Raw genomic sequence first — 26,667 nt, forward strand, 5'->3', positions numbered from 1 at the left:
CACTTGGTTTAATTCTCGCAGGTACATTTTATATAGTAGATGATTTAAGTCATTATCACTTAAAAGTTTCTGATTATCAATATGCAGAATAATTAGTAAACCACACTTTACATGCATCTTCCAGCCATCAGTAACTTCTATCTGACTAGACCTAATTTTGTATTGGAACAGTAGAATAATCCTTAATATTCCGAAACAAACATTAAATCGGTTATATACAGATATATACGCATATATATATACACTTTTATTCCGAAAAACTAAATGTACATTCAAAAAACGCACTTCGTAACTCTGAACAGTAGAATGTAAACAAACGTCAGAAATATGACGTCACTCATGTGGGCGGAGTTAATGAAACCCTCATCTGAACTGTCATTGGCCAAATTCAAGCCGTTGTCCTAGCAGTGTACATTTTGCTTATATGCATCCCGATGACAAAAGAAATACAATTAATGATCTTGAGGGAGAAAACAAAATTTTTAAGAGGTCTATAAAGCGCAAGAGAATAGATAATATTTGCACGCAGTACATGGCTGTACATTATAACAGGTGGTTCCGCGTGACCCTTTTTGTTTATGATGGAGAAGGACTTGCTCAGTTTCTAGAGGATATTAAAGCTGTGTATCCAGGCCATGGAAAAGTCGGCCTTGAGCTTAAAACGTTGGAAGAACTAACACCTGAAAGCGAAGGTATTGAGCACCTGATGCCTCCAAAGAAATCTGCCCAACAAGATGATGATATACCATTCATTCAGGAAGAAGATGATAAATGGGGTAAAACCAACGAATATAACTTTATTTTTTACATAATTTATTTATTTACTTATATATATACATACAAAAATTGCATTTAAATATTAAACTACATACCATTATAATCTATGTGCTTATTTTTCAGGATAAGGGAGCATAGACTAAGTTCTACTCGTAAAATTGGAATAAATGAAAAGCATACAAGTAAATTGAATACTATAATTTGTGTAATAATGTTCCAGATGGTCCACAAATTTTATTTTAATACCTTTTTGTTTGTTACTGCATGAAATTGTTTTCATTTGCTTTTAGAATTCAACCAAAAACAGAGCCCAGAAAACGAAAGAATGGAAAATGTTGCATATATTTTACAGAAATAGGTAAATGTGTATTTCATTTATTCTCAACTTTTATTTTGATATGAGGGCTCTTCTTTATATATTTTGTTACTCCTTCATTAAAATAAACTTTCTCCCACAGCTGCAGATCCAAAATGTTATGAAATACTATGACAGAGGTAAGACGAAATTTTAATCATTCATAGCTTATATTTCAAATCAGTGCTTCACTTTATTCTAATACTACTCCTTCAGTAAAAGCAAGTGTATAAATTTATTGTTACTATTAGTATATGTTTAGCTACTTATTTTTCAGTAAAAGAAACTTTATTGCAAATTAGGTAATCTAAAAAATTAATAAAAGAAAACTATTTTTGACAGATATATTGACAAATATAGAGGTGAGTTGATTACTTTGAAGGTTTCCAGCCTACTTTTTACCAGAAAACATTTTATTGTTATGGATAATATTCCCTCTCTTTTAGCGTAAAGAATATTTATTGCAGAAATGAGGCTACTATGGAAAGGAATCAATCTTCAGTTAAAAATATATACAGGTGATATTGGTGTATTGCTCACATGAGGCGACCAAAAATGTCATTTGTATCATAACTTTAAACGCTTCCAGCCTGTTTGTTTGAATTATTGTATTTTCATACTATGTTTATTATTTTAATTATAATGTTTATTTACTATTTTAAATATAAGGATTCAATATTACATTATTAACTTCTTAAGCTCCCCACCTGTTTGTTTTAATTGTGTATTTTTGTACTATGTTCACTTATTATTTTCTAGTCAAATAAGTATATAGTTAAGATGAGATTAAAGCCAAACAGCAGAAAGAACTCTTTTTAGAAAAAGAAAGTGGGAAATCAGAAATTCTTTTTAAAACTTTTAATATAAGTGTGTATATATACATGCTAACTTATGTTTTCATTAGTGTAATACAAGGTATTGCTCTAGAAACTTCTACAAGGTATACAAGGTACATACGACAATACATACAAGGTATTGCTGACATGGGACGATCAAGAATGCCATTTAGTAACTTGCCTGCAAAACATTACTTGCCAAACCTAACACTCACTAACCACCACCTGTTCCATTTTCTGGACAGCTCCTCACAGCTGGATATAGATGGAGATTATTTTGAGACTATTTAGCATGAGATTTAGTATGATGCGTTGCATGTTTGCCTATTTATGACAATCATGAATAGCAAGACCTTGTTTAGTTATCTTGTACTATGAATATATGTATAATATGGAATGTGGTATGGATATTTTCTTTAGGAACTTCAAAAATTAGAGTTTGCTGCCACTTAGTCAAGGTAAGACGCAGATCGATAAATGAACTCAGGTGGAACACCCAGTGCCTGGGGGTATAGCCAGGTTTTTCTTTCAGGAAACACATCCGAGTTAACACAACTGATGGGCCCACACCTGAAAGCGAAGGAACTGAGCAACTGATGCCACCACAGAAATCTCGATACTCATGACATTTAAAACCTTGTTTTAGTTATCTTGTATTATAAATATGTATAATACGGATATTTTCTTTAGGAACTTCAAAAATTAGAATTTGCTGCCACTTAGTCAAGGAAAGACGCAGATCGATAAATGAACTCGAATGGAACACCCAGGGCCTGGGGGTATAGCCAGGTTTTTCTTTCAGAAAATACATCTGAGTTATTGCTATGCATAATTATTATTTAGTGCTAGAAAACGTATGATATTACAAGACTACAAAAGATTAATTTGCTCTACAAGAAACTGCAAATAATGAACTGCCAAGTAATATTGCTGAAAAATGCAAAATGTGGTGCTGAATGGAAAATATATGTGCACATTTAAAATTGGAGGATTATGGCTCATGGTGAAACCTCTTAAAAAACGCATCAGGATTCCTACTTCCTGGTCTTACACGTACTAGCTTAAAAATTTGGATTATTTTTAACTATTTTATTTAACTAGTATCGTTAATCACATTCTTTAGTGTTTCCAATTTTTTATCAAATTTAGATTTAATTAAAAGTTATCATAACCTGCACTTAAGTAATTTGAAAACAGATAGTGCCTATTTTTTTAAGGAAATTATATCATAATATCCAAATAAATATTTTTTATAAACAATTCATCTAAATCTTATATATAAAAACTCTAATTATAGTCAGTTCTAATAGTCAAATAGCAAAAGAAACGATTTTCCATTCCCCCCCTCCCCTTTCTTTTTTTAAGTGCGTGTCTCTAAGGTGATGTGAAAATGGAATCATTTCTAACATAAAAATGCAAAAATCCTAGTAAAAATTGTTCTTTTTCAGATCTAATGAACAGGCATCGATCTATTATAAGAGTGCAGTTAAGTGAAACAATATATTGGATACACTAACAAGAAATGGATCTATAACACTTTTTCTTGTGAAAAAATGAAATTTTTTAAGTGATTGGATATACAGTTTCTTGTGAAAAAGTTAAACTTTGAGAGCACCTGGATACACATTTTTTTTTAGAAAAAGTGAAACTTTCACACTCATGGGATACACATATATAAATTAAGAAGACAAAGATTATACAAGAAATGTCGTCTAGGGGGTAAGTACCTTCATTTTGCAATATATGTTTAAATTGACTAATTAAAAAAGAAAGATGAAATTCTTGCATATTGAAAAATAAGTTAACAAATATATGTTTAAATTGATTAATTAAAAAAGTAGAAATTCTTACATATTGAAAAATAAACTTGATTAATTAAAGAAAAATTTTAAATCCTAATATACTGAAAAATAAGTTTCTTAAAAAGAACTTAGCATATACGTAGCGTATTCGGAAACTAAGTAGTGTTTCATTCTAGCGCCGTCGCAGCGCTGTGGTAGGCGTCCCGCGCATGCGCACTAGTCTTTCTTGTTCACTGACTTTCAATTGTCGCCATTTTGGTTGCTCTATGTTGTGTTTTCAGTTTGCTGTGCACATTCAAAATGTTTAAGACAATTAGTTCTCCCGCTGACTGTGAGATTCGTGCCGTGATTAAATTTTTGAACGCGAGGAATGTTAAACCGGCCGAAATTTATCGTCAAGTGACAGAAGTTTACGGTGAATAAGCGATAAGTGATGGAATGGTGAGAAAGTGGGTAAGAATGTTTAATGCAGGTCGAACAAATGTCCACGCCGAGGCTCGGAGTGGTCGGCCTTCTGTTGTCACCGATGATTTGGTAAGGCAAGTTGATGAAGCAATTCATGAGAACAGACGCTTCACAATGACAACTCTTTCAGAGGCATTTCCACAAATTTCACATACTGTTTTGTTCGAAATTGTGTCTGACCGCTTGAATTATCGCAAACTGTGTTCCCGATGGGTTCCAAAAATGCTCACTGATGTTTACAAAACAAAGCGACTTGGTAATGCCCTGACATTTCTCACGCGGTACAGTGATGAGGGAGAAAACTTTTTAAACCAAATTGTGACAGGTGATGAAACTTGGGTGCGTCATTTCACACCAGAATCGAAACAACAATCGATGGAGTGGAGACACACTCATTCTCCGAAAAAACAAAAGTTCAAAGTGACAATGTCATCACAAAAAATCATGTGCACTGTCTTCTGGCGTTTTGCTTACTGAATTTTTTCCCAAAGGTGAAACCATTAATGCGGCACGATATTGTGAGACTTTAACAAAACTAAGGCGTGCCATTCAAAACAAACGATACAAACAAATTACAAATAGCTTAATAAATGTTACAATATTTTTCATTTCTCATCCATATGTATCAATGTTTAACTATCATACACTTACCTGCATACATGTGTAAAAAATATTATGAAATTTAGAGAAAATGGCATATAATTCCATTTTTAATTTAAATGCCAAATAATATAATGCCTAAATTACATGTAAGTTAATTTTTTAGGTTGGAAACTTCCTTATAGATGGATTGTTTACAGTTTCAGCATCAGTACTTATTTGCTCTACAGCCCTTCATGCAAAATATTTTACTCGTTAATTAAAATTTCTCGTTAAGTATACTAAAAAGTCTATAACTTTAGAATGAATTGAAATTATTAAGTTCTCATATCATGCTTAGCGATATAACATTAACTTTGTTAAACAACACTGAAGAAACAGCGATGAGTACCGTTAGAATGTCTTGAGATTTCTCGTTAAGTATACTTAAAAATCGATAAAATTTAGAATGAATTAAAATTACTCAGTTCTCATATCACGCTTAGTGATATAACATTAATTTTGTTTTACAAAACTGAAGAAATAGCGAATGTCATCTGTCAGAATGTCAACAGGAACAGGGGTAAGATAAATTTTTCCTTTTGGCAGTTCAGAATTGGTTTCTCTGCCCATTTCCCTCCGATCGGGAAAACAATTTCGGGCCGCCATCTTGGATTTCAAAATGCGCTTTTTTGGCGCATTTCTGAAATCCAAGATGGCGGCCAGAAAATCGCCAAATTCAGCCGAGAGCCGGGTATCCGAAATGAGCCGTACAAACCTACTTAAATATTAACTGCAAATAATTAACTAAATTGTTTATGATTTTAGATTGAATCATCAAGGACAAACCAAATTTAAATTGAAAAATAAAATTAAAATCAAGAAAAATTAAAAATCAATACCTCTAGAAAATAATTATTCACGTCTTAATTTATATTAAATACAAATAGGACAAAGCTAAAAGACTAGAAACTTTATTTACTAGAACAAAATATCTTCTATCTGGTAGAACTAAAACATGAAAAATGGTTGCCGTAAGAGAGTTTAGCTATGGCTATCTTTGGCAAACAACTACACTTTCTAAAGAAGTTGGCGTTTTATAACTTGGGTACAAAACGGCAGGGAAAAAGTATTTTTACTGAGAAATCTGTTTGGTGTAATAGCTGAGTTTCAACAATTGGCGAAAAATTTGCTCAAAACTTTGACTGCAAACTTATTTTGCCAACAAATAGCTGAATAAAACACAGTCTTTTTACTTGTGCCAGTGAAGAAAACCAAAGAAAATTTCTGATTGTGCCAATGAAAATGGCTAAGAAAGTTTAGCTACTGCTTTCTTTGGCGAAAAACTACACTTTCTAAATAATTTGAGGTTTTTAATCGTAGTTACAAAGCAAGAGGGAAAAGTTATGTGCTTCTGAGAATAAGGTTAAGGAATAAACAATAAAAGCAAAGCTGCAACAAAATAACGAAAATTGCTTTCAAAACTTGGTTATAATATTGTGGTGGGTGGGTTATGGCTCGGTAAATGTTCTTAGAAGACATGACTCCATATTGCTAAAGCACAACATTATTAACACAACTATTCATTAAAAGAGAAAAACTTTTACACAAAAATTTGAATATCCTTTGCACTCGAGTTAAGGGTAATGTGTGCGAGCAAAGCTGTATGTATAGTAGCTTGTATATAGTCTTGAAGCAGCTTTGGTGTGCGAAATCGCTGGTCGTGCTGGTGGTTATTACGAAAACAACATGAGGCCATCTCGCGGCGCGGCGCAGTCGAACATAAGACTGCCACAGAGTATTCTCCCAGTGACACATCCAGGACACAAAAGGAGTTGGTTGCAAAATTTCAGTTTAAGATATACACATTCGAATAAAAGTTATACTTTAAAATGTGCATGCAAAAAAAAAAAAAAAAAAAAAAAAACAAGGTCCAATCCAAGGTCAATACTTAATGAAGGGTTGACCAGCGGCAGAGAGGTAAAGCGTTTTCACACTGGTAGTTCGGTCCGAAGTTCGAATCCCGCTAATGCGCTGCCTGCATGGGTGTTTTCGTGGTTTTCTTCATGTGCACACGAGCCAGTTTCCTTTAGAAAGATAACTCATTAATTACACACTACTAATGAAGCATATCAGTTAAATAATGTGAATAATTATAGAAATATTATACAAGTGTAGACTAATTGGGTTGGTTGTTATAATAAATATGTGTCTAAATATGTGTCTTTGTGTGATTATGTGATTATTAATGAAGGGCTCGTCAGCGGCCGAGCGGTAAAGTTCCTGTGCGCTGGTAGTTCGGTTCGAAGTTCGAATCCCGCTAAAGCGCTGGCTGCATGGATGTTTTCGTGGTTTTCCTCATGTGTATACGAGCCAGTTTCCCTTAGAAAGATAACTCATTAATTACACATTACTAATGAATCATATTACTTAAATAATGTGAATAATTATAGAAATATTATATAATAATACATAATTAATTACATAATGATAGGCACGATCATCTCATTACACATATAAGCATTACACATTATACATACACACATGTATTATATGGGTGAAGACGGTGGCCATATTATAAAATAATCGCTTATCATAATAAATAATTAGTTACATTAATAAAATCATTAATTTTATACTAGTATTTATTTAATTATCCGCTCCGATGCAGTATTTAATTACATAATTATGTGTATACTTTTTATACTGGTATTTATTTAATTATCCGGTCTGATGAAATATTGCATTACTAATTACTAAAAATCATTAATTAGTTAAAATAATCACATAATTATGTGCTTTTATTTAAATTATTTCATGTGTATTTATTAAATTATTATTATTATTTAATATAATCAAATTTTATCTAGTATGATGTTTCGTTTGAGTTATGTCAAGGGGAACTTATATTACTTTGGCCTTGGTCATGTCCTGTGTTAATGTGAATTTGTGCAGTGTAACAGAATATTTGAAATTAAAACAAACATAACAGTATAAGAAAATATGTCGCCACTTTTAATTTAAATTGTTAAATGTTAATTGGAATCGATAAAACTTTATGATGCGTAAATACCGTTTGGCTTAGCAGTTCAGTGCAATTCGTAGCGCTATACTGATATTTAGGAAATACATTGTATAATTTCATTTAGCAGGAGACATTAAAAGATTTGCTTCTTCAGCAACGTCAACAAATAGCACTTAAGTCTTACCGTGTAGAATAATCTTGTTTGCCGCAATTTTCATGAACTAGCGGTTTATTTTGCAAAAAAAAGTGTTTTTAAAAGCGATATAAATGTAAAAGCTAATTATTTCTTCATAAAAAGGAACTCTTTGTTAACTAAATAACCTTCCTTTTATTTATTAACCACTTGCGCTAAAAAGACGTGCCATGCATGTCGAGATGCTTTTGTCTCAAACCGCGCGCAAAAATGACAATAACGTGGTGCACACGTCGCCTAACAACGAGATTGTTTATTTCTCGAGTTACAGCTCTAGATTGCACTCGCAGATGCGGAGCGGCGTAAATGAGACACTGTACCGCTTGTTATATTGTAGCACATGGCACCGCAACCGTGAAGTTTAGTCATAGCGCAAGTGGTTAATTGTTTGTTAAACAGATATTGTTTGGAATCAAAATTGTTCGTAGTCAGATTAATTTTTTACTTTCTAATTCTAGGCATTAATTTCTCTTCATTTTTGGTAAAAATTAGATAAAGTAATAAGATATTTTTAAAGCACGTATAACATCGTTTGTTTGATTTTGTCAATTGAAGTTATCATGCTTTTTTTTTATGCATTATTGGCTTGTTTCTTAACTTTTATATCTAATGAAAAGTGTTTATTGCTAAATGACTTCGATATTCATCTAATAACAAAAAATATTGCTAAACAGTTATCGACTGCACATCGAATTGTAACTTTTTTTCTAATACCATGTATATTAGCAGTATGTTTCTGAAGCTGCTTTTTATTTTTGTAATTTTTTCGCATTTATGGCAAATTATTCTATCGTCATCTATCGCTTCACCCGTTTTAGCGCTAAAACGGCCTCGTGCTCAAGCTTTTGGTGAGCAAAAATGCCGCGGAGAATTATGTTCGTCACTATATGACATCGCAAGTCGTGCCCATTAAGAGCTTGGAGTGGTGGCTGGGGCCAGTACCTCCTACATACAAAGCCACGGCACAGCTGACACTACGTCACTACAGTCGTCCTTATCTACAGACAGCATGGTTGCCACATGAAGCCACTTATCGCTGTTATTCCCTTAAGACGAGAGAAAATGAAACGTAGTCCCCCCCTTGCAGAAGGCTTACATCATTTGGTTTTAAATAAATAAATATGTATATCCGATTTGCCCTTCGTCAACTGCATTTCCTAATTTCAAATACGTATCTTGACTTTTCTTAAATAATTTTACACTTAAAATAATAGAACAGAAATTGATTTAACATGGTGGTGGTGGTGGTGGTAATAAAATACACGTTTAAGATCTGGCTGTTGTTGGTTTGTTTTTTGAATATATATTTTACTAAATATCCTCTTCCTTAATAAAAAGGCAACAATAAGGCATAATGACAAGTTAACAGTTGATTAAAACTAAAGATCCCTAATCCTAAATTTATTAATCATGTTTTATTTTTGCAATATCAGTTTTTAACAACATTTGCTATTTACACATATTTGTTTAGTAATTTTCCGGTTTTGATCTTGTTCACTTTACTGTAGGATTGAATTTCGTAACATATAATAAACCTGGAATATGATTTGAATACTATTTTTGAGCATATATTGGTATTTATTCAGTGTTAATTTTCAATATAGACGCAAAAAATTCCATACATTTAAGCTTTTTCAATTAGATTCCTATTTTTGAAGAATATGTAATTGCATCTTTCTCAATAACAAAAAAGGAAAATTGCAAAAATTCAACAAACTTTACACTTGTTTGGAATCCAAAATTCTCAAGTTTCATTCTTATCGTTTAATGTCTGTAACATCCCTTTTGTTTAATATGTACATATATAATTTTCTTGTAACTAGTAAATTTTTGTTCCTAAAAATCATTTAATTGTAACTTATCTAAGAATTTTTTAGCAAATGATAAATATGAAGTTGTATAACTGATATGCACTTACTGGAATTTTTTTTTATCAGGATAATCATAAGAAACTTTTAAAACATCTAAATAGATCAAATGCCCTGAATTTTTAGAATTGTAAGGAATGAGGAGTTTAGTGTTAAGGTAAGATTTAAAGTTTTCAGAATAATTTCAGATCTTTATTAAGAAAGTAGCACAACTAGGGTGCAAAACGCATTAAAAAAAAAGACTTATTTTTTACCTGAAATTTTTCTACCAGTACAATTATAACTAGAAATAATAGAAAATGACACCATGTATTATAGTGAGAAAAAGGGGAGTAAATGTTTATTTAGGCAACTTCATGCTACTTACTTTTTATTACAGCAAATCCTTTTGAGAAAAAATAACTTAGTAGTGTTACGAATTTGGTATTTAAAAAGCTAATGTTAGTTCAATTATAAATTAAATGGTTTTATTTCTCGCGCAGTGCAGCGCGTGACGAATATTAAAAGAAAGCTAAGCCGGAAAATTAAAACTACAAGAGCACGTGCATTTAACATTAAATAAATAAATATCTCCTTTTGATTAAGACACAATAACACGCCGAATAAATACTAAATCAGAAGTCAAACAACAAAAATCAGCGTTATATTTACCAAATTTTCACAGGACTAGTTTCGATGGTTTTACCGAACCACCATCTTCAGCTGCAAAACCGCAAAATTTTGCGGTTTTTTGCGGTTTTGCAGCTGAAGATGGTGGTTCGGTAAAACCATCGAAACTAGTCCTGTGAAAATTTGGTAAATATAACGCTGATTTTTGTTGTTTGACTTCTGATTTAGTATCTCCTTTTGATTTCCAGAAAGTACTAGAAAATTTTAGCACGTGATTTTAAAATCTTATAAGAGGAGGAAAACCTCTCAGTTCGTAGTAGTTGCTTAGTTTGTTGTTATTTAGAAAACTGCTCTTGTTGATTGTAGCGAATTCGCGGATTAGTTTTCTTTAGCTGTTTTGAATTAAGTTCTTTTGAACGGTTAAGTAGTTAAAAGATAACTACAGTGTGATATTGTAATACTGCACGAATACTTTAGGAAATTTAAGCGTACTTGTTGTTATAATAATAAATTTTTGTTCATTTTTCATCGAACTTGTTGTTATAATAATAAATTTTTGTTCATTTTTCATCGAACTTGTGCATTCATTTCGTAACGAACCCGTACGCACGCAACAATTTTTGGTGTCAGAAGTGGGATATTGAATGCCAATAACAAGAGCGATGGAAGAGCAATTAAGGCAGTAGTAGATAAAAAATATGGGTTCTGCTGCACGAGGTGTGAGGTGTGGGCGTGGTCAATGACATCACACAGAGGGCGGGGCCAAAGGCAACGTCATCACACTAGGAGGCGTGGTCACGAGTAGAGTCGAGGTGTTGGTAGACTGCTGGTTGAGTTGTAGACCTCCTGCTTTTCATTTAAAGTTAGTTTTTTAAAAATTGGCAACGGGAAATATTTTCTGCATCTTAATTTTGATGAAATGGCGATGCTGCCCTCTCTTGACGAAAAAGTGAATTATGTGTTTTAGAAATATATTTATAAGTCGTGTTAAATTATTCAATGCGCGACTCTGAAAACAATGTAAAAGAAACAAATATAAAAAAGACTTTCCTTTAATGATAGTTCATCATGTCATGAAAATGAAACTACAAGATAATTTGTTTTTATTACTCAATTTTATTCTGATACTTTTATCCTTTCTAGTTTTCCATGAAACTTTAACTTATTTCTTAGGTTTTTGGTTCATAATAACATATTCATTTACTGTCATATTTTTTTAATACTTAACGTTTCTAATTTGTAATATTTTATTTAATTTCCACATACTATTTTTTTTCATACCTTTCATAAATTTCAGCATACCCTGATTTTTAACTTATATGTTATATTTCACAAACGTTCCCGCACATGCTGTTTATTTGTTACACTACTTAATTTTAGATGCAATTTCACACTTTTTTTAACGTTATAATGTTCAATATATTCTGAATTTTAACTTCATTTACTTTTTTTAAACCATTCTAGTATTCTATACACACTTTAACTTAGGGTTTGAAATTCTATTTAAAAAGAAACGTTTATTTTTCGTGATCTTAGTTCTTTTACTAAATTTTCTACAGAATTTCTAATTTCTTTCACATGTTTAATATCTTCCTTACATTATCGAATATTTTTTTAAAACTTAAGTCTATAACTCTTAATTGCTTTTTTTACGTTCACGATTTCCCTTCTGTGTTTGTATTTCTTAATTCTAGTTTAACTTATTTATTATAATGTTTTTATTTCCGTCTCATCACTCGTAATTCCAACATTTTATCCCTTTTATTCATTTTGACGATATGAATTGTTTTCATTTACTCCATATTCAAACATTTCCTTTCAATTTTTAAAATACTTGTTTTATTCTCCGATCATAATAGATCATCTACAGGTTTTACTCAGAAATTTCCATTCACAACTTTACAGTTTAATACCATTTATATCTAAATGCATTTCTTTCTCATGTAGTTTTATGGTCTTCAAAGTTTCTAACATCATGTTTAGTTTTAAATCCCGATTACCTTTAAGTGTGTTGATAATTTTCATTTCTAATTTTACAACCACGTTCAGTGTTTCATCTACACATACCAAAATATTTCTTACATTTTCTGATATTTAGTCTATGTCATATTTCAGTACTTAAAATGAATTTACACTGCTCACACTATTATTTTTTTCATGTTTTAGAGACACTGACTATACTAATTTTACTATTTTTCCTGCACTAATTGCATCTATGTCAGCACTCATGATAAACTAGCAATTGTTTTACATCACATGCATAAAGAAATTCTTAAAACCAACTTTTTCAATATCGTACTCAAATTACAGTTTTCCAGATGGAAATTACCAGTATTCTTTGGTTTTACTCTGCTACATCTTTTTAAATTTTAACATCTTACTTTTAATTCTAACATACATCTTTTGAACAGTTTTTCTTTTAATGATAGCCTTACCTTATTTGTTCAAATTAATTCTTTAATTCACCTTCTTTACTACCTTTCAGTACCTTCATAATTCACTACGCAAATACAATGTCTTTCACTGACTTTCTGTTTAATAATACTACAAGTTTCCTTAATTGACAAAAAGCGAATTATTTATCAATTCAAAATAGAACTACTATATTTTTGTACAAACATTACCTTTATCCATTCAAGCCACCCCTTAACCTGTAACTGACGTAGCAACAGGAAAGGAGACTCTTATCATATGCTCTTTCGACATTTGAGGTTTCTAGAACTTCTTTGACAAGTATATCAATACCATCAGAAAATATATACTTAACACTTTTACCCAGTTTAAAGGCAACATACTGTTATAAGAATGGTTTTAGTTAAATTTATAACACAAATAAACACATTTTGTGCTAAATAGGCATAAACATTTAGATTCAGAATATTTCTTTTTAATCCGATGTAAGACTTGAATTTCATTCATGATACGGATTGTCTCTTGATTTTTTTTTCTTTTTTGTTTACCTTACACTAATAGAAAATTTTTATTTTACAAGTTCAGCTTTTAACGAAATAGAAATAAAAACTACGATACACCTGCTGTTTTTAAGGAAAGGCTGTTTTTAAGAAAAGGAACTTTGATATATTTCTGGAAATGTAAATGCTTTTAGAGTTTTCTTTCAATAACGTTGATTTTCATTACTTTACTAACTTCAATAATTCTGTTATTAGCTAATATGAATGAAAGATTGTCAAAAATGTGACACAGTATAACTCTTACGAACATACATACCTTTACCAGCATACAGATATTACCGATTGAAATGAAGAAAGATACAGATATTTTACTCCAATCTACATTAAATTAAAAAAAATATTTAAACTTTCATACATTCCAAAGAACAAACGAAAACTCAATAGATATTGTCATGTTTGTATATATGAGATAAAAGTTTTATGAATGATACTTAAAGTAATGCTTAGAACTTCATAAAAGTGAACATTCACTATGCTAATACACATATCATCAGTTATTTACATTAATCAATGTAATATTAATCATTACATGTACTATATGCATATATATTCAATGTTTAATTGTCTTACAATTGAATAATTAACTGTTGAGAGAAAGAGATTCATATCTTGCACTATTTAATTCACATGGAACAAATTTTCCCATCAACCACATTGAACCACATTTATTAAATTCGCCAAAGCTCTTTTATTTCTGCATTTTCACACTCACGACACATTTTAAATGTAACTATTGATTACCATTTCAAACACCGATATCATAACTCAGTGTAACACTACACCATAACTCATTTTTTTCCCTACTAACTACAATTTTATATATTCAAGAAGTACATCTAAGACATGATTATTTTCTATGTTCTAGAAAATCGATTCAATTGCGAAGATACTATCAAGACTTGCGATTTTAGAAGACTTGCATGTATTAACGATGTCAACGTTTCTTCGTTTTTGCAAGATTCGCATCAAACCATGTCGCATTCGAATGGGGTGTAAGAGATCACATTTTCTTTTAAACACTTGTAAACAATGGATGCAATTTATAAGAAGAGAAGCATCATGCTGTTTCAAAACATCATCATCAGCATATTTCTGTTTCTTTTGACACCGGCAAAATTAAAGGAAAAAAAAAAAAAGGTTCGTGAGATTTTCTTCAAATTCTGTTTTACTTGAAAAAATCTCCGAACATTCAATACGATGTAAAGATTCATATTGTTTTAAATTCTTATGCTCACTAAATATTTTTTATCATGATTTACTCTTAAAAGTAACTTTATAAGTTTTCATATCCTTTTTACATGAAAAGAACTTGCGATTATTCACTACAAAATTCTAAGACGAGAAGCTTCGCGACTTTTCAAACTATAAACTTAAATTTCTTAGGACATACACTACATCTGATGTTTCATTCATGAGATTTCAAATATCTCTTCAGATTACTCGTATTCAAGAAACCTCGCAAATATATCACATAAGTTCAGCGAATAATCGCTTCATAAACTCTTAAATCTTCAACACGAGTGAATCACTTGAAGCATATACTGCATTGTAAACATATAATACTAAAAAAAAATTGTTATAAAAAATAAAAATACATTCATTTCACCAAGAAGCTTTTCTATTTAAATACATTCATTTATTTCCAAAGAACAAGTTTCTGTATTATACATAAAATATACTTAGAATTTTCTTACATTAGTTAATATCAAATTAACAACAATATCCATTTACTGACATTTGATATACATGTTTGCTTTAAAATTAAAACTAAAATTTCAAAATATTTCTATTAAAAAAAAAGCATAAGGAAAAAAAAATAGTCATAACATCAACCAAAGACAGAAATTTAAATAGAATAGCTGTACTTATATTAGTGCATTTTTATAATCTTCATAACATTTCGATTCAAAAAACCTATCACAAAATAAATGAAAAATTTTTTTCTGCCTTAAAGAATCTCTTATATTTTTTAAATTAATACATAAAAATACATCTTCACCAATATATTTAATTCTATCATCAACACTTATTATAATGCAATCGTGTCTTGTTTGTGAAGGATGATTTACAATGCAACCTTCGCATTTAAATAGTTTTTTAATCACTGAATTTAATTCAGTTTTGATAGAGTTTATGAGTTCTTTAAAAAGTTCATCATCATCACTTACCACATCCGAACAATTGTTTTTACATTTGATTTGCAACGGTAAAATAATTTCAAAAATACTTTTATATAAAGTATTAGATACATCAGGAATAATTTCTTTCAATTTTTTTAAAATATCACAGTTTACTTTTAGGTATGTAGGTTTTAGTTTAAAAGAATTTTCATCTTGTTTAAAAACTTGTTGAAAAATACACTCACCTTCTTTGTTGAAAACTACCAACTCATTATTACAAATGATGCTGGCACTCGTATAGACAAGATTAAATTCATATATTTTTGAGGAAAATTCTTGCCATGTTGCAGGAGTTATAACAACACCGCGTGTAGTAGGGTATAATATTTTATTTTGTTCCACACATTCACGTAGATGAATGTTCATTCTGTTTTCAAACTGATTCATGGACACAAAATATCCCCAACCAAGAGTCCACTGTGCAATCAATTTCGAACTTTCTTTTTTCTGTTCTCGATTATTCGGCATGAAGATATTTTCAGGAACAGATTTCATATAGTGGGCAAACCAGTCATCCTCTGGAAGTTCATCCTCATTATCTTCCAAGCGTCGTTTTTTAATTTTCGAAATTTTTATGTTTCGGAATGTGATACTAATTCTAGGATCTTTAACGTCAGGTTGAGAGGGTATTCCGTGCATCCAAAATTGATTCGTTGGGGGTTTCATTACAAGGAGAGTTCCATGAGTTAAGTCCACGCTTCGAGATGTGAAATTTCGCCTGGTAAATACCATTTGACGTTTTGCACCTAAACTGATGATAGGTATATCACTTTCAGGTTCGAGACAAGTTTCATTGTCTTTATGCGTTGAAATTTTCGCCACTCTGTCAGGATAATAGTTCAATAAAGCAAAATTATATTTTTTGCCAGTTATCGTTTCAACATAATCTTTTACATTTAGAAGAGTTTGAGTCCATGGTTCTGCACAAATGCTCGTTCCAGAGAATTCGTAACTAAGTCCTTCATCACCAAAACCGAGTACTTTTCTTCGTGGAACATATTGAGTCCCATTAATTTCAAAACTAATATTTTTAAAATCATAATTTGATAGTTCATCTAGCAAAATATCAGCTTCATCTCGTGAATAAAATTCTTCGTATAATTCCACATTTAACTCTGTATCACATATATTCCTCATATCATAAATAAATAACTCTTTTTGATTTCGTGAAATACCAGAAAATTCTCTCGCATCTGAAAAGCTTATATAAGCGGCATGAAAACCCCTTAATTCATTATTTTAGTTAGTTGTTGTTTTAAGAGTTTGTTGAGAAAACTGCTTTTGTTGACTGTAGCGAATTCGCGGATTAGCTTTCTCTAGCTTTTTTTAAAATTAAGTTCTTTTGAACGTTTGAGTAGTTAAAAGGTAACTACTGTGAGATATTGTAATACTGTACGAATATCTGAGGAAATTGAAGCATTTTGTTTTATTTGTTGTGATAATAATAAATTTTGTTCATTTTTCATCGGACTTGTGCATTCAATTCATAACGAACCCGTACGCACGCAACAATTTTTGGTGTCAGAAGTGGGATATTGAATGCCAATCACAAGAGCGATGGAAGAACAGTTAAGGCAATTCGTGGCAGCCTTTGTTGTATTTAAAGTAGAGATGAAAGATACTGTTAAAGAAAAGATAAAATCCGTTAAAGAGGAAATGAAGTCTAGTCAGGAAAAGATGGAAGAATCCGTTAAAAGCGAGATGAAAGCTGTTAAAGGGGAAATGAAAGTAGGTCAAGAGGAAACGAAGAGAGAAATTACTTGCATAATAGAAACAAGTTCGAGGCTATGGAAGGAAGACTAGATACAGTTGAAGACAAAGTTGAAGAAATTCAAGGAAAGAGTTTTTGCCGTCCAACAACAAATTGAGGAAAGGGTTTCTGCTGCTGTTGCCAAAGTAGTTGACACTTTACAGAAGAGCATAGCGACAGAAGGAAGCAATTCTGAGGGAATTAAATTTTTACCGATGCCTGCTCGTCCCGTTCTGAAACTATCTACATATGATGGGAAGGCCTCCTGGCAAGTGTATAAGACACAATTTTCCGTCGTGGCGGATGCGAATGGATGGGATTCCCAAGCTAAGGCCTGTCATCTCGCCCCTTCTTTAAGAGCAGACGCAGTGGATATCCTTCAGACTCTTCCCGAAAACAAAAGATTAAATTTCGAAGCTCTGCCCGGCGCGTTGGAGCTGCGCTTTGGGGATAAGTGTTTAAAAGACCACAGCAGGCTTCAATTAAAATCTTGTCAACAGAAGCCTACCGAAACACTTCAGAAGCTCGCCACAGATGTTGAAAGGCTGTTCCTTTTCGGAGTACCAGACAGAAACAAGGGAAATCCTGTCCCTGCAATACTTTATCGACGGCATCCGGGATCCTGAAATACAGAAAGCTCTACGAATGGCGGATGTTAAAAATTTAAAAAAGCGCTCTAGTGTACGCCATGAAATTCGAGGCAGCCCAGTAAGCAACTCGTAGAGACCGCCACCCAATCAGAGCTTCTCAGGAGCCAAGGGATCAAGTCACTGTTCGTCTAGACGATATAACCAGACAAACTCAATGTCTTGAGAGAAGAAATACCAGGGAAAAGAAACCGACCGTAAAATGCTTGAACTATGGAGCTGAAGGACACATACGAACAAACTGCAGAACACCCCAGGTTACAGATGTTAAGACCATTCCTAGCAAGAAGGAGGGAAACTAATTAATGGCCATCTTGCGCGGCGGAGGTTGCCGGATAATGAAAAGCCCCAGTTGAAAGCGCTTCAGATTTCTGCAGTAAGTAGAGGCAGTAACGGACTTTTTATAATGGGACATATCAATGGAGTTCCTTGTAATGTGACAATATACACAGGAGCCAATGTTACCATCATTCGAAAAGATTTCAACAACTAAAAGGTAATCTCATCTGGACGCCGAAGGCCCATCAGCGACCGAGCGGTAACGTCGCTGAACACTGGTACTTCGGTCCGAGTTTCGAATCCCGCGAACGGGCTGGCTGCATGGGCGTTTTTGTGGTTTTCCCCATGTATAACGTGTATACGAGCCAGTTTCCCTTAGAAAGTTCTCCACGAAGGCATTCCTCCCATAGGCAAATAGCTCTCGAGGCTTTGCAATAATCACACACACAAATCTGGACGCCGCGCTGCGTTACCCTCCAGACCGTGTCCGGAGATAAAATCGACATTGATGGAAAATTAAACGTTAACATCACGTTTGGAAGTGCCGCCTACCATCACACGGCATATGTAGCAGAGATTACAAATCCTTGCATACTCGGATTGGACTTCACAAGGAAATACAATTTCTTCCTTAGACTTTAAATATAACGAATTGCATTCTACATCTGAAGACATAGCCCTATTCTGAATTAATGATGAAGGTGTGAAATCTATCCACAAAATCATAGCTCAAGACTATATCACAATACCCGACAGAACCGAGTTTTTACTTCCTGGATCCATAGCCTAAAATAGAAATTTCCGTTACAGTATCATAGAATATCCCAATAACTGTAATAGCCCGAAAGAAGTACTAGTAGCCTCAACACTCCTCGACCTATCGAGAACGTTTATCCCCGTGAGACTTGCCAATGTAACTGAAAAGGCTAGAGTTATTAAGAAAGGTGAAGTTGTTGCAGCATGTACTCCAGTAACCAGCGTTGAAAGAAAGAGTAACATCACAGAATCCGTGTCCTCAGAGAGCATTACATCGGAGTTATTGCAGAATGCGCAATTAAACGATGAAGAGAGGAATGCTGCCGATCGCGTCATTAAAGATCTTCAAGTTGTTTTCTCCCGCTCGTTTTCTGACGTGAGTCGAACCAATTTGAAGCGACATAGAATCTTAACTGGCAATCATCCACCAATCAAGCAACACCCAATACGTCTACAGATTGCTAAACAGGAAGAGGTACGGACATTTTAAAGGATATCGAAGAAAGCGATGTCATCGAGTCTTCAGCAAGTCCATGGGCATCTCCCATCGTCCTCGTCAGAATGAAAGATGGCTCAACAAGATTTTGCGTTCACTATTGCCGGTTGAATGAGATTGCGAAGAAAGACAGTTACCCTCTTCCTAGAATTGACGACATTCTAGACACTCTTTCTGGAAGCAAGTGGTTTTCAACACTTGATTTAAATAGTGGGTGTTAGCAGGTAAAAATACATCCTGATGACCGAGAAAAGGTGGCATTTACTACGGGACAAGGGCTTTGGCAATTCAAGGTGATGCCGTTTGGACTGTGTAATGCGCCGGCAACATTCGAACGCCTCCATGGAGACTGTTTTGAAAGGTCTTTCCTACGAAGCCTGTCTGATATACTTGGATGACATCATCATCGTCAGAAAGAACATCTAGAAAGATTTTAAGAACGTCTAGAAAATCTTAGAAAGGGGCTTCAGAAACTGAAAGAAGCCAATCTGAAGCTGAGTCCCGCTAAATGCAAATTGTTCAGAAAAGAAGTGACTTACCTGGGACATGTCATCTCTGCAGAAGGTGTGTGCACGGACCCTGAAAAGGTGTCAGCCGTTAAATCCTGGAAACGTCTCTAAAATGTCCATCAGTTGAGAAGCTTCCTAGGGCTTTGCACCTACTATAGGAGATTCGTGAAGGACTTTTCTTCCATCGCAAGACTCCTTCAGAAGCTGACAGAGAGCAAGCAAAGATTCTCGTGGACAAAGGAATGCGAGGATGTATTCAACAACTTAAAGGAAGCTTTAATATCTGCTCCAATCCTGACGTATCTTCAGCTCGACTGACCATTTATTCTCGACACGGACGCGAGCAATGAAAGTGTCGGTGCTGTTTTGTCCCAAGAAATAGACGGCCAAGAACGTGTAGTAGCTTACTGGAGCAAGTGCCTATCTAAACCGGAGAGGAATTACTGTCTTACTAGGAAAGGACTTACTAGGAAAGAGTTGCTCGCCATAGTCAAAGCCGTAGAACATTTCCATCATTATCTATACGGGAGAAAATTCCTCCTCCGCACGGACCATGCCTCATTGGTCTGGCTTTTAAATTTCAAGAATCCTGAGGGTCAAATAGCCAGGTGGATACAGAGACTCCAAGAATATGACATCACTATCCGTCATCGTAAAGGATCATCACACGGGAACGCCGACGCCCTGTCTAGACGACCTTGCCCAGAAAGCTGCCGATATTGTTCCAGGGTCGAAGCGAAATACGAGCTGCTGACTCCCGTCGCAAGACAAATTACAATATCAACATCGGCTGATCGAGAACCGTGGAGTGATGATGAAGTCAGGAAAGACCAGCTGGAAGATCGCGACATTAAACCCATAATTGATTTAATGGAGTCATCAAACAGAAAACCTACCTGGCAGGACATTTCTATCTGTAGTCCTACAACAAAACAATATTGGGCACTCTGGGATTCACTTCCCATTCGAAGCGGCGTCTTATACCGGAAATTCGAATCGGATGATGGAAAGACGTTCCGATGGCAGCTGATACTTCCCAGATCCCGGATTCCTGATGTCCTTAAAGAACTACATAACAGCCCAACAGGAGGTCATTTTGGAATAATGAAGACCTTGCAGAGAGTTCGTGAGCGCTTTTACTGGAATAATGCAAAGGATGACGTGCAAAAGTGGTGCCGATCTTGCGATGCCTGTGCAGGTCGGAAAGGACCGAGGAAACGCAGCCGAGGCAAGCTGCAACGTTACAACGTAGGTGCGCCGTTTGAACGTATCGCCTTTGACATCTTGGGACCTCTGCCACGAACTGCAGATGGCAACAAATACATACTCGTTGTCATTGATTACTTCACCAAGTGGCCTGAAGCGTATCCTATTCCTGATCAAGAGGCTGTCACAGTAGCTGAGGTTGTGATACAGCACTGGATTTCCAGGTTCGAAGGGCCTCTTTCAGTTACATTCAGATCAGGGAAGGAATTTTACTTCGGCAGTAATCAAAGAACTATGTAAACTACTCGGCATATTGACAAAACCCAAACGACGCCATTACATCCCCAGTCGGACGGCATGGTAGAGAGGTTCAATCGAACCATCCTTAATAACCTCTCATTAGTGGTTTTATTAATACCTTTTTATTAATTACCACATAGCCTTTTTATTAATTGAATTATTGTCGGTGACAACAGCAATAATTTTAAACCCAATATTTTCTAATCCCACTACAATTTTTTAAATATAAATATGCAAGTTATCTGCACTGTTTTCACTGGCAGAATATGTGCAACATCCTTATAAACAGATAACAGGCTACGAATCATGAAAACATATGCACTAGATGCAGCATTTTTACAATTATATGCCATTCCACACAAATTACCACCTTTTTAATCAAATGCTTGATTTAGGTAGATTTCATCAATCATTAAAATAACAGGCAGATCTTTTTCTGATAATTCTTGAAATTTAAATTTTATGTAACTTAGGAATTTTTGGTTGAATTATTCATTTATTGGATGTTTATTAAAATCTGAAAAAATTTTCTGTATGGTGCATGGATGTGGCATAACAATATTTTCCGAATTTCGAATAAAATTATGTGCGTGTGGTCAAATCGTGTGAAGTAAAGTAGAAAATATTAAAAAATCTGCTGAATACCTATATTGTTGTTTTTCAGAGTTAAAGTTTGATATTTGCTCAAGGAGAAAATATATTTCATTGCTTTTATGCGGAATTCTCTCTTTTAAGGTCGTCATCAATTAACTTACAATTTGTAAGTAATGTTGAATATTGTCTTCAGATGAAACATTAGAGACAAATAAGCCTACGCTCTCTAAAATACTTAAAAGGTCTTTAAGGTTATTAATTTTTAATGAGATTAGGTCTTGCTTGTCTCAGAAGAATTGTCTCAGAACATCATGTTGTTTGAAGTGAAGTTCACACAGCTTTCAATACAAAAAATAATAAATAAATAAACACGCATTAAAGTTTAAAAAAATTATAAAATGGTAAGCATTTTGCCATCCTTTTAAACACATGCATAGACCTTATAAGTCTAATCTAATCTAAGCGTATAATGTGTATGCTAAAGATTACCAACTTTAAAAAAAAAAAAAAAGAAAAAAGAAAAAAAAAAAAAAAGAAAAGAAAAGAAAAGGGGGAAAAAAAGAAAAGGAAAAAAAAAAAAAAAAAAAAGAAATCTGGAAGAATACAGATTTTAACGGTCACCCAAAAGGGTTTTATTTTATTTAACCATGGCAAAACACTCAAGGGCTATCTACCTAAGAGAAGGGATGCCTTCGTGGAGGACACTTTAAACGAATTTGGCTTGTATACATTTGGAAAAAACCCCGAACTGAATGACCAGTGTTCAGCAACTTTGCCGCTCAGCTGCTGGTGGACCCAAGCAAGAGTTTATCAGGGTTTTTTACACTCTCGCTGACCTCGCAGTCTTCCAGTCTGCTCTTGCACTCACTTCTACTAACATTTTTTTTTTTTTTTTTTTTTTTTTTTTTAGCCTTATTATTAAGCATAGTTTTCTTTACATTTGCACTACATACAGTTCAACAACACAACCACAAATTTTTTAAAAGCTTAACAGCAGGATATGTTTAGAATTCCCGATGTGGTTTTAAATGTTAGCATACATTTTTCTATTTTTTCACTCCTTTCTTATTCATCATATCAATGTTAAATTTTCTCTTCCTGTTTTTATTATAAACTTTATTAAATATCACGTTCTTTGCATTTAGGCCATATAAAATCAATTCAATAGTAAAATCAGAAAATATTTGATACTAAAAGATAAAAATCGTGTGTTGGAGATGAAAATATTTTATTTCAAACAGTGTTGCTACATGTAGATTTTTCGTTATTTAATTTCTTTAAAAATAATGCAAAGCGATATATTTGGTGGCAATAATTTGAAAAGGGATACAGCCATTTAATCCACTTTAAACGGCAAAATCCCAAAACAAAATTAAAAACCCTTTTGAGCTAAAAAGAGCATCGGGTGCTTTAGCAAAGTTTTGAAAGTGTAAACTTAGCACATGTTTGTTGTTTGTCATATGCCAAATGCACAGATCAAGTAACATATAATTGCTACATCCTAAATATTTTTCTCTTCAGTTATTTGAAGACAACACTTGGTTATTGAAGTACAATCAAAAAGTTGATAATACAGTTATGTAAAGAATATAATTAATCATCAATTTGATGGATAAAGCAATCCGCATTCACTCCTGGCATTCGGATATAAATTTACTGGCTCTTTTGCTGAACATTTTGAGAACTGACATGTTCACAATCAGAAGTACAAATTTACTTGTATACATATGTATGTTTATACTTAAGAACATAAAACATAAATCATTAAAAAAACATTGCTCCTTTTATTATTATTATTATTAAGAGAAGTATAAGCGCTAAAGTAATGAAATAAAAAAGAGAAAAACAAGAATTTGTATATTTAAGAGTTCACTTGCAGAAATCAAATGTTTTAGGCTATTATGTGATTTTTGAGTGAAAATTTCACAATCATGTGTCATGTGTTTGACAATATATTGCTGTGGGTTGCTTATTTTTAGATTGCTTACATTCCACATGATTTTCTTTACTTTTTCAAAATTTTTTAAATCTACATAATTTATTAATACAATAAAACATTTTTACATTCGGCTGCAACAACTACAAATAAATCAAACACCAGTAAGTGCTTTTAGATAAAAACTTAATGCCAGGAACAAGTTAGGCATTATTGGTATAAGAAACTCTATATTTGTGTATGGAACACTTTAATAAGCTAATCAGGATTTATGCTACCATGCACAGTGAAAACTAGTAAGCTACAATATGTGGCAATTTTACTTAGCAGGTTATTTTAACACCCAGTAACCTACACCAGAAATTAAAATAACTACGCTGAAACACTATTCAATTTATATGTTTGTTTTCTTTTACTTATAATTCTTAATTTTTTAACGGTTTTTTCAATTAGTAAAATTTAGAACATTGCATCATTAGTATTAATTTCCTGTTTACACGATCTATGAGCAAAATACATTCTCAAACGCTCCTAGAATATAATAGGGTATAGCATACATTCAACTGTAAAAAGAAAAAATATATAAAAGGTATAATGGGACTTAATCTAAATCAGAGCAATTAATAATATACCAAACAGTTAGATATTTAAATCTAAAACAACTTTAAATTAACGTCTTTAATATTGATACATTTTGTATGCTTATCTAATAAATCAAAATTATATGAACATTATAAGATAGGTGGATTTTGCATTAAATACTTATTGAGAAAAGGATTCATTTTATAATCACGTTAAAATTCAACATAAGCTCTGTATTACATAAATGAAAATTCCTGCAAGATTAAAGAATCACAGACCAATGTACAAGTTAAAAATCTGGATGGTCCTGGGGAAATATAAATTAATTAAAGAGTTCATTAATAATTTCCATTCATAATGTGTATTAAAGGAATTTCAGCCTATTAAATAAATACACAACCATGCTTGTATGGAAAGCAATGAAACGATAATATAAAAGTTCGTTTTATTTGCTTTGGTTGAATGCGATAGAATTTTAGTATGTTATTTTCCTTGCAGTCGGAATTTTTTGTTTAACATTTTCAAGTCACTTATGTTTCAATAGCATTAATTTTTCAGGAATTTTCTAATTTAAAAATGGAATGCATGTTTACCTTTGAATGTTTGGTAGGCTGGAATCCATCTTGTCGTTTGCAGTTCCAAATCCATTTCTTTTTTAGCTCTTCTTCCGCTGGAAAACTAAATACGGCCACCTTCGGGCCATTCTTGTAGTTTCCTTTGCATGTTGCAACACAGCATTTGTGTGGCATAGTAAAAAAAAATAAAACAATTCGCAAATGTAAAATATTCAACTACAGCGTACTACACTTTCAAACAACAGTCGGTTCACTACACTACCAGAGCACGAGGCAGGTGTTGACAAAGTGGAGAGACGACTTTCGTGACGTCAGAGTGTTCAAGAAACCCTAGAGCCTTGGCTTTGCATGTAGGAGGTACTGCCAGACCGGAAGCACTTGCGACATGAAGTTTTTCGCGAATGTTTCCGCTCTCGTGTTGTTAACACCACATAACCCTTGATCAAGGAAACGTCGATGCTTGTCAAAATTCATGATGTAACCCCCTCAAAATTGTTTATCACCCTTTTTCGACACAAAAAATTTACTAAATTAAGTCCTTCAGTGTTTTTACCTTTTTTCACTGTGGCAGTTACTCTTTTGTTAAATTTAACATTTAGCACTAAATTTTACCTCTTTGAGGAACCCTCTTTTTGGAGATAAAAATAATTCTTTGATGACGTGGGGATAAAAGCAATAAGCTTAAGTGCTTCGTAATAGAACCCTTCCTTGGTTGTATCATTCGTTGAGTGGTGTTCGACCCGGAGGCTTTTACCACTACACGTTATTCATTCACCTAAGGACCTGTAAAAGTTCGTAAATTTCTTAATAGAATTAACCTGTGCACTAAGAGTTAGTGCGGGTTCTCCAGGAGAAGTAGACTTGTGTGGCGCCATCTGTTGAAAGATTTTGAAGTAGCGCTGTTTTAATCATCATTTTCCGAGTTTTAGTTGCAGTTCGGTAAGTTTGAAGAAAGAAAATCTGAAAAGCGTGGCATTATCTTGGTCTTTTAGTTATCTTCTGAGAATTTGAGAGTTAATTCTACTATTCTACTATTTTGAAGGCTAATAACGTTTCTTCGGTGATACTGTTAGAATTTTTGATGCGATCAGCTATTTTCGTGATACTCTGAAGGAGTCTGAAAACCAGCGACGGCGCAAGGTTATCCGGCGCCCGCCTGCAAAATAGCTGAAGTCACGCCCCCCCTCCTTTAAAAAATTTTTGTATATGAAAAGGAAGTTTTGAAGAAAGCATTTGTTGATTTTTTAACAGGTTATCGAGAATAATATATTTTTTGGCATTTCATATTTACAAATTTTTCTATAATTTCTTTGCATCTATCTCTTGACAGATTTCATTTTCAATGTCAATGAAAGCTAGATTTATGAGTCTTTCCT

The 26,667-nt window shown here is 33.2% G+C and overlaps 1 long non-coding RNA gene across 1 annotated transcript in view; it reads right to left on the bottom strand.

Annotated features, from left to right (window-relative positions):
- Nucleotides 1-25,557, bottom strand: part of LOC146992743 (uncharacterized) — a 38,540-nt gene extending 12,983 nt beyond the window's left edge. Inside the window, exon 1 of the long non-coding RNA XR_015038940.1 lies at nucleotides 25,310-25,557. This is a non-coding gene — a long non-coding RNA (uncharacterized LOC146992743). The remainder of the gene's footprint in view (nucleotides 1-25,309) is intronic.
- Between the last annotated feature and the right edge of the window lie 1,110 nt (nucleotides 25,558-26,667).

This window comes from Stegodyphus dumicola, chromosome X2 (assembly GCF_044657685.1).
Source record: "Stegodyphus dumicola isolate Sdum_Otavi_A_Nest chromosome X2, ASM4465768v1".
NCBI lineage: Eukaryota > Metazoa > Arthropoda > Arachnida > Araneae > Eresidae > Stegodyphus > Stegodyphus dumicola.